General features: G+C 43.5%; 1 pseudogene across 1 annotated transcript; it reads left to right on the forward strand.

Annotated features, from left to right (window-relative positions):
- Window positions 1-5,231: 5,231 nt before the first annotated feature.
- On the forward strand, window positions 5,232-6,185 carry LOC309829174 (heterogeneous nuclear ribonucleoprotein A1-like; annotated as a pseudogene). The gene has a single exon. The product of its transcript is annotated as a heterogeneous nuclear ribonucleoprotein A1-like (transcript).
- The last annotated feature ends 3,941 nt before the right edge of the window (window positions 6,186-10,126 follow it).

Consider the following 10,126-nt stretch of genomic DNA (forward strand, 5'->3'; position numbering starts at 1 on the left):
CCATACCCCAATATAAAACAAAAATTAAATTTAAAAAAAAATCCTGTTCTCTTCTTACTAGTTGTGTGTCCTTGGGAACATTAACCTCTCTGACTCTTGTTTTTATCCTCTGTAAACTGGGAGATATTAACACAGGGTTGTTGTGAGGATGAAATATGTTAACACATGTAAAGAACTTACACAGCTTCTGGCAAATAGTAAAGATTCAACAAAAGTAACTTATTTTTTGAGGGGTTTATAGAGATGAAAGGGAGAGTAAGGAGCAATAAGGAAATGACTAGAAAAAGCAAAATACAATGACTTTCACAATATAATTACAATATTCTTATTAGATAGATAGGATTCAATACCAAGACAGTCCTGAAACCACTTACATTTTATTCTCTGCTAAATATGTCAGTTTCTCATCACACTGACTTCATTGAATTTGCCTTTGTCGGACTCATGACATGCAGAGATAAATGAAAAATTAGCACTGAACTGAGAAATGCAAATGTTGATTTTCTAGTATTAGTGTCTTTTATCTAATCTAAAATGTCCCTACTTTAAAATTGCTCCCTTAGGTGTGTCTCTTACAATTGGAAACATCCATCCCCTATGCTGGGTGTCATCTCCTTAGAGACACTGGTTATTTAGGGCAGGGAGGGCCCAGGCAGTTAGAGCAAGGAGAGTGCAGGAAGGATTGGGGACTGCAGGGCTGGGAAGACAGCTATCTGTTAAGGATGGGCTGGGGCCTGGGGACATGTCGTTCCCAAGGATCATTCCCAGATCCCAGTGAAGGGTGCCTGGGTGAACGGAAAGGGTGGACATGCCTTAGGCTTGTCCGCCTTACTAGCAGATACTCAAGTCCTACAGGGGAATGCTATTGTAAATTACAGCCTATAGATTAGCTGTTATACCACCATTAAGGATAACTTTGCCTTTCCGCTGTTCTGCTGTAAGTCGAGGACAGTTAACAGGTAGATGGTGATGATATATTGTCATAGCTCAACAGACAGATGTTCCTTTCTCTACCTCCTAAACTATGATAGCAAAGTAGATGCACAGCATACCTTATATATTTCTCGAGTCCATTAGACAAATCATAGATAAGTCTGGTTGGAAAACAACGTAGATCACACCGGTTACAAACCAGAATCATGGCCACTTGCTGTATGTATCAATTATAAACAAATATCCTTGGGTTTAAGCAGTATTTTAAATGTGAACCATTTCTAGGATTCTTAAGGACATTACCCAACCCTATCTTCTATTTTATAATTTGGATGTTGCTTTAGTTTTTACTTTCAAATGCGGGGGTATAAGTTCCCAGCCCTTTGAAGGGTTGAATGCATACACATTAGACGATCTTTTTGACTATCCTTTCCCGAAATCATTGTTCAGATGGAGTCCCCTCTTACAAGTTTTTATGACCCCTAGGGCCCCAGGCCCCATGCCACAGCATCCTAAGAAACCTAGAGTTCAGAGGAAAGAAAGATAGGGAGTGCCTTTTTCATGTCTATTTGACTATTTATATATGTGTCTAGTATTTATGGCTTGAAACAAACCAGCTGTATAATAAATATTATTAATAATCCGCTTTTAGAAATAGCTAAATTCTAGAAAGAATAACAATTAAGGCAATTATATTCCATCTTTATGATAAATAAAGATTGCTTACCTAAAGCCCAACTTCCACATTTCAAATAGCTTAATAGAATTTTACAAGAACAATTTTTGAACAACTAGTAGGAGAGAAAAATGTCTAGTAGGAAAGAGTATTCTCTGGGTCTATAACATTTGGTTTGGTTATAAGCTGAGTACATTTGATTTACTTTTCACAGAGTTCTATCATAGAACTGTTGTGTCTGTAAAGACTGCTTCTCTTTCTCAAATCATAGCGATAATGCCAAGCCATAGTACCCCATTACACGCTACACAATTTTGTTGCTAAATTACATAAGAAAAGCCAGTATTTTTCTTATACTTTTGTGCCTCTAAATGCATCATCCTGGGCCTCTTCCCTCTTTCCCAGCTTCACCCTTTTTCTTCATAGAAACCATTGTCTGGCTCCATGAAAAGAGCACTTCAGCTTGCTGCCGAATTTTACCAAGGAGAAAACAAAAACTTAATTAGAAATAAAATAAACACTAGGGCTTCCCTGGTGGCGCAGTGGTTGAGAGTCCGCCTGCCGATGCAGGGGACACGGGTTCGTGCCCCGGTCCGGGAAGATCCCACATGCCACGGAGCGGCTGGGCCCGTGAGACATGGCTGCTGAGCCTGCGCGTCCGGAGCCTGTGCTCCACAACGGGAGAGGCCACGACAGTGAGAGGTCCGTGTACCGCCAAAAAAAAATAAAATAAAATAAAAAATAAACACTAAAAGGCTATTATTAGAGCTTCACTGCTTTAATGTAAAAAGGACTTATTCTAATCATTTCATCTCTCTTGAATTCTCTTTTTCACAAAACAGTGCTTTTCTGTACCTCCTTTCACAGGAAATGTCTTCACGCGATGCACGTATTTTCTACCAGTTGTTCTGCCACCAGCAGGTTCAACCCAGGTGGGTAGCTTTTTTTTTTTTTTTTTGCATAAGTTGTTCACATTGAGTACATACTGACTTCTCTCACCCAGAAACCACAAGTCTCAGTTTCTCCTCAGCTGAGGCAAAATGATTCTCCCCAACTTCTCAGCAGTTTTCCAGCAAACTTACTAAATATTTCATGATCTTTCTGTTTCATAAACTTGACCACGTTAGCTATCATTAACCCACTGAATTGGCCAAGGCCTACCAGTGTCACCCAAACCTGTCATGAAGTAATTTCTGCTCGGGGTCTACTGTGTACAAGGACATTTTAAACAGATGAATGGAGCCCGAGAGCATTTTTGGAACCTGTAAGATGCTATGTTAAGTGTGGGAAAACTCCTCTGCTACAGCAGACATGACGGCCTCAGTTCAGAATCTAGTGCCTCCGCTTCCTAATTCTGTGACTGTGGGCACATCGTTCAACCTCTCTGTGCTTCACTTTCTTCACGGACTTGTTTTTCTCTGTCCTTGTGCCCTGTACTGATCTCCATGGTGACTGGTACGTCAAGCCTGTATCACCCAGATGCCCCTGACCTCAGGCTTCTAGTTGTTTCAGCCAATAGGAAATCAGAAGGAGGAAGAGCCCTAGTTTCCCCAACACCTCACCAACCCCCAAGACGTTCACTTCCCCTGCTTCCCCCAACCCCACACCACTGGGGCTCTGGCGTCATCCCTCCATGACTGCCATCGGCCCCTTAGAGCAGCTCTTCCTCGAATGGCTCTTCATCAGGCTCTAACTACACCATTTTCTCACCTGCCATTTTGGCCTAGGAGTAAGAACAGCTTCCTGCTATGGCTAGTCTCCTGTGAACCTCCATATTCCTGATTGATTCCCTTAAATCTGCCTACACATCTGCAAATAGTCCCTTCTTTGAATTCTCTTCAGAATTCCATCTCTGCGTGCCTCCTATTTCTTGCTGCAGCCTTGACTAACATACCTCATAGGACAGTTGTAAGGATTAAATAAATTAATACGTATAAAGTACTGAGAACAGTACAGGGCACAGATTAAATACTATATGATTAGCTGTTGTTATCACTAAGGCTGCCCTCTCTTCCTTTGCTATCAGTCCTGGACGACACAGAACTCTGGTTGCCAAAATAGATAGGGGTCCTACCTCTAGAAAGCTGCTGGTGTCTGGAGGGCCTCCTGCTAACCTCCCTCCATGAGGACATTAGCACAGGCTTGGATGGAGAAGCTAGCGGGAAACTGACTCAGATACAGATGGGAAATCAACAAGCTGGGGCAGGTGGGAGTGGGAGGGGCATCAGGGAGTCTCAACAAGTAAACGGGCAGAAGCTGAAGAGCTCAGTCCCTCTGGCAAGATTTGGGCTCCAGGAACGGAAAATTAGAGGAGTCTTTGGTTGACAGGATACTTAGAGGGTATGGCAGAGTGCAGAGGAGTATAAAATGCCCGAGACAAACTCCCTCTACTTCACAACTTGGCCAAGGCCCAGCCTGGCTGTTTTCCAAGTTTTTGAAGACCAGGTGGATTTAAGTGTTTAGGACGAATAAAATCTTATCTAAAAGAGTGCCAGCTGGCAGAGTTCACGTTCACATATTTATCCTGGTGAAGTCTTGTTGGGCCAGGAACGAAGATCATTCTTTATTAACAGGACTGAGGACGTAAATAGGGGATTAAGAGGCTGTATACGGCAGTGGTTGAAAATCAGCTCTACCAACTTTTTAACTGGGCAGCACCGGGCAAGTCACTCAGGCTCTCAAAGTCTCAAAATTTTAAAATTTTAAAAAGTCTGTAAAAACGTTAATGACAGATTCTACCTGAAAGTGCTTATGAGAACTAAATAAAGAAATTCAGGTGCAGTGCTTCACACAGCTCCTGAGACGTAGTAAGTGCTCCGAGATGTTTGCTTTCGTAATTCTCATCATTATCATGATCTCCATCACGGTTCTTAACAGTCATCTGGTAAAAATCTTGCAGGCACAAATTAATGAAAGGGTAACAAGCCTTGTGAGGATATTATAAAGGAAATGGAAGTTACACTGTATGATGGTATTACAACCAACTTATTTTTTCTCCTTTTGTCATAATAGCAGATGCACAAAATCCAGACATGGGAAAATTGCAATCATTAGCCAAACCTCAGGATGCACTTGCTCTTTAGCACAGTGATTTAAAAGTCAAGTTCTAGGGACTTCCCTGGTGGTGCAGTGGTTAAGAATCCGCCTGCCAGTGCAGGGGACACAGGTTTGATCCCTGATCCGGGAAGATCCTTCATGCTGCAGAGCAACTAGGTCCGTGCACCGCAACTACTGAGCCTGTGCTCTAGAGCCTGCGAGCCACAACTACTGGGCCCATGTGCCACAACTACTGAAGCCTGCCAGCCCTAGAGCCCGCGTGCCACAATTACTGAGCCCGCATGCTGCAGCTACTGAAGCCCGCCTGCCTAGAACCCGTGCTCCGCAACAAGAGAAGCCACCACAATGAGAAGCCTGCGCACTGCAACAAAGAGAAGCCCCCGCTCACCGCAACTAGAAAAAGCCTGCGCACAGCAATGAAGACCCAATGCAGACAAAAAATAAATTAATTAATTAAATTTAATTTTAAAAAATAAAATAAAAGTCAAGTTCTAGCCTTTCTGCCCGTGGACGCCACCAAGTAAGCATCGTTAAAGTCTCCCCCCACCCCGCCACGACTGAGGTCATGTCTAAGTCAAAGTCTCCCAAAGAGCCTGCACAGCTATGGAAGCTCTTCATCGGAGGTTTGAGCTTTGAAAGAGAGTCTGGAGAGCCATGGTGAGCAGCGGGGAGTGCTCACAGACTGTGTGGTGATGAGGGATCCAAACACCAGGCGCTCTAGAGGCTTCGGGTTTGTCTCATATGCCACTGTGGAGGAGGTGGGTGCAGCCATGAAGCCAAGGCCACACGAGGCGGATGGAAGAGTGGTGGAACCAAAGGGGACCGTCTCGAGAGAAGATTCTCAGAGACCTGGTGCCCACTTCACTGTGAAAAAGATTTTTGTCGGTGGCATTAAAGAAGACACTGAAGAACATCACCTAAGAGACTGTTTTGAACAGTATGGGAAAATTGAAGTGATCGAAATCGTGACTGACTGAGGCAGTGGCAAAAAGAGAGGCTTTGCTTTCGTAACCTTTGATGACCATGACTCCGCAGACAAGACTGTCATTCAGAAATACCACACTGTGAATGGCCTCAACTGTGAAGTAAGGAAAGCCCTATCTAAGCAAGAGATGGCTAGTGCCTCATCCAGCCAAAGAGGTCGAAGTGGTTCTGGAAACTTTGGTGGTGGTCGTGGAGATGGGTTTGGTGGGAACAACACCTTTGGTCGTGGAGGAAACTTCAGTGGTCGAGATGCCTTTGGTGGCAGCCGCGGTGGTGGGGGATATGGTGGCAGCAGGATGGCTATAACGGATTTGGTAACGATGGAAGTAATTTTGGAGGTGGCAGAAGCTGCATTGATTTTGGCAATTACAACAATCAATCTTCAAATTTTGGACCCATGAATGGAGGAAACTTTGGAGGCAGAAGATCTGGCCCCTATGGTGGTGGAGGCCAACACTTTGCCAAACCACGAAACCAAGGTGGCTGTGGCTGTTCCAGCAGCAGCAGGACCTCTGGCAGTGGCAGAAGGTTTTAATTACTGCCAGGAAACAAAGCTTAGCAGGAGAAGAGAGCCAGAGGAGTGACAGGGAAGCTACAGGTTATAACAGATTTGTGAGCTCAGGCAAGGACAGTGGTGGCAGGGCCTAGCTGCTACAGAGAAGATATGTTTTAGACAATACTCATGTGTATGGGCAATAAAAAACTCAAGGACTGTATTTGTGACTAATTGTATAACACGTTATTTCAGTTTCTCTTCTGTGGAAAGTGTAAAGCATTCCAACGAAGGGTTTTAATGTAGTTTTTTGGGTTTGTTTTGTTCTTGTACCCATGCTGTTGATTGCTAAATGTAATGGTCTGATCCTGATGCTGAATAAACATGTCTTTTTAAAAAAAGAAAATAAAAGTTAAGTTCTAGAATCAGGCCCATCTGAGTTCAAATTCCAGCTCTGCCACTTAAGAGCTTTTTGGCCTTTGGGAAACTCACTTTATCTCATTAAGCTTCAGTTTTCTCATCTGTAAAATGAAAGGAGTAATAGTTCCTACCTCATAGAATAGTTATGGGTATTGAGATGATGCAGCAAACGTTGGCTGTCACTAGTTTACTTCCAACAGATGAAAGTTGTCAGAATTCAAATGCTAAATAAAATAGAAGACATCCCTAAGAACATTTGGGAGCTTTCACAATAAAAATTCTGCCATATTGGCAGGAGAATTGACTGGAAAGGGGTATGAGAGTATTGTGGAGGGAGGTGATAAAAATGTTAAGTTCTTGTTTTGGGTGGTAGTTAAATGAGTGTATAGAATTGTCAAAAACTCATTGAATTGAACACAAGATCTGTTCATTTTACCATATAAAAATTATACTTGGGGCTTCCCTGGTGGCGCAGTGGTTGAGAGTCCGCCTGCCGATGCAGGGAACACGGGTTCGTGCCCCGGTCCGGGAGGATCCCATGTGCCGCGGAGCAGCTGGGCCCGTGAGCCATGGCCACTGAGCCTGCACGTCTGGAGCCTGTGCTCCACAACGGGAGAGGCCACAGCAGTGAGAGGCCCGCGTACCGCAAAAAAAAAAAAAAAAAAAAAAAAATTATACTTCACTTAAAAGAGAAAGATAGTTATGAACTCTGCTCTGGATCTAAGATTTTATCTCAGCCAACTCTCTATGTCAAGCCCGGAAAGTATCACTGATAACATTTATTTAGAGAAGAGGTGAGGAGGTACTGTTGTCCATAAGTCACTATTTCTGCTCTAAACTACTTGTTCACTAGAAACCAGTAAGGGCAATGGGGAGGCCCTAGTCGTGAGCATCGTTTATCAGATCCATGGGAATAGTGACTCTAGGGCTTATCTTCACTGATCTTACTTAAGGCTTCCATCTAGAGCTGACTAGATAAATGGCTAGGGCAGTCACACCCATCCGACGACCTATTTGTACATATCACAAAAGGTTCATTAACAGTGTCTATAGTCTTGCTATACAGGAGTAAGGCATGCATAACTGATGAAAGAAAGGGTGACCATATGAGTGGATAGACGAATGAATGAACAAATAAGAATTTACTGAATGGTTGTCATGAATCACCTCGATTATTTAACATGATTTAATTACCACAGAAAGATTGTGAAGTAGAGGTTATTATCTCCACTTTACAAATGGGGAACTCTATGCTCAGAAAGTAAAGCGATGGATGAAGCCTAGCATTCTACAGCCAGATCACAGCAGAGATAGACTCCATATAATCTAATTGTATTCTAAGTAATTTCTGTTTGTTGCAGATAATATTTTTTAAGAGCTCCTATGTATTATATGAGAGCATGTACGCATCATTCAGTCGTTCATCAAGAGGTTTATTCTGTTTCAGATGCCATTCCAGTCTGTGTTTCAGACCTCTGTTAGGGAATTAATCAGTAGAAAGTTATGAGGTAGGATACAGTTTTGAAGTACTCGCCAATGCTTTCCTCTAGTATTTTCTCTACTTCTTCATTCTTACCATCTTCCAAACAGCAGATAGGTTACTTGAATTCTATTACCTTCAGGGAGAATAAGTTAACAGAAAACAGAAAATAATGAGCTTCTTTTGGATTTTGAGTCTCTAAACTACAGGTCCCAAGGGCAATGGCAAATGCGCAGGGCGTAAATAAGATGTAGAAATCTACTCGGTAATTTAGAGGAAGGGCTGCCTCACAAAGATTTCCCGGGGCAGGAAGCCGTCATAACACAGATGCTAATATGGCCCTGGGGTGGGCCTGCCCCCTCCCCTTCTCCCTCACCCATTCAAGTGCCAGGTGGGAAGGAGGCATTACCAAAGCTCCAGACAGGTTTGTGGATTCCCAGATCAAAGGAAAAGAGCAAGAATAACCAGCAGAGAAATGACTGTGAGGTGAGTCCAGCAGATAGATACTGAGGGTACAGTCCCTGTGGGAGCTGGAGTGGCAGGAGGTCATTTACGTTCCTGGCGTTGGCCATCACAGTGACGCCAGAATGGACAAACGGTGACCAGTGGTCAGACTCAACCTGGTACTCCCACCCCCAACCTCTTGTCACTTGAACATCCTCCAGATATTCAATGCAACTCTGGGAAGTGTGGGAGGAAATTCCTGAATTGACAGAGATTAATTTCTGCTGCATTGGAAGAATGCTCAAAACAGAAATTAGGTTATAGAAAAACAGACTTCTGGGGACTTCCCCAGTGGTCCAGTGGTTAAGACTCCACACTTCCCCAGTGGCCCAGTGGTTAAGACTCCATGCTTCCACTGCAGATGCGGGTTCGATCTTGGTTCTAGGAACTAAGATCGCACATGCCACAGGATGCGGCCAGTAAAGAAAGAAAGAAAAGAAGACTTTTGTACTCCCTTCTATAGCTCAGCTGGTAGAGCAGAGGCCTGTAGAAAAACAGACTTCTTGCACGGTTCAGTTTGCTGACTGGCATTCATTTTGCTGCAGTTGTATCTGTATTAGATAGTCATACTTCAGACAGAGTGGAGAAGGGAATAGTACTTGAAGCTTACAAACAGAAATCTAGGGGAAAAAAAATTCATTAAAGACAAATTGTCCCTTTCAACTTGGCCCCTGCGTTTAATGCTGTCATATTCAGAGGACTTCCCTGGTGCCACAGTGGTTAAGAATCTGCCTGCCAATGCAGGGGACATGGGTTCGATCCCTGGTCGGGGAAGATCTCACATGCCGCAGAGCAACTAAGCCCGTGTGGCACAGCTACTGAAGCCCGCACACCTAGAGCGCGTGCTCCTAAACAAGAGAAGCCACCACAATGAGAAGCCCACGCACCACAGCGAAGAGTTGCCCCCCACTCACTGCAACTATAGAGAAAGCCCGCACACAGCAAAGAAGAGCCAACACAGCCAAAAATTTTAAGAAAATAAAAATAAAAATAAATGTTATCATATTCACTGAGGTCATCCTATTTTGTGTGTATAGCCCCATGTTTATCTTTGCTTGAAAATTCCTGGACCTTATTCCTCATGAGTTACGTGACCTTCTGCTTACTCCCCTCGGAGTTTCTAATTATATTAAACTTTTGTCCTGGAACTTGTTTATTTTGAAGCAGAAGCTGTTAAGATAGGAGTCACTTATTCGTGCAAAAAATCCTCCTGTCCAACATGAACTAGAATATTCTTTTCATGATTCTTCTCTGTGTGCTCTACACTCCACAGCAGCTCCTTATTCTTACTTATGTAGTAATATCTAGTCTCTCACACGTCACCTCTCAGGGATGAGCCAGGGACGACCATCCAGATAAGGCAAAAACAAACCGCGTGAGGGACGGGACCTCCAAGCCAATTTCCTTGAAAAAATGTTGCCATTTAAACCTCTGGAGACTCAGTGGCCCAACCCGACAGCTGGGTGGGTGGGAAGGTGGTAGAAGGTAGTGGAAGTAAAGAAACCAATTACAACTCTATTTCAGCGGTCCAGGAAATAGTCAATGGTGTTTTGGACTAAGATGTCATGTTGAGACATAC

Source organism: Grampus griseus (assembly GCF_964374135.1).
Source record: "Grampus griseus genome assembly, chromosome: 11".
Lineage (NCBI taxonomy): Eukaryota > Metazoa > Chordata > Mammalia > Artiodactyla > Delphinidae > Grampus > Grampus griseus.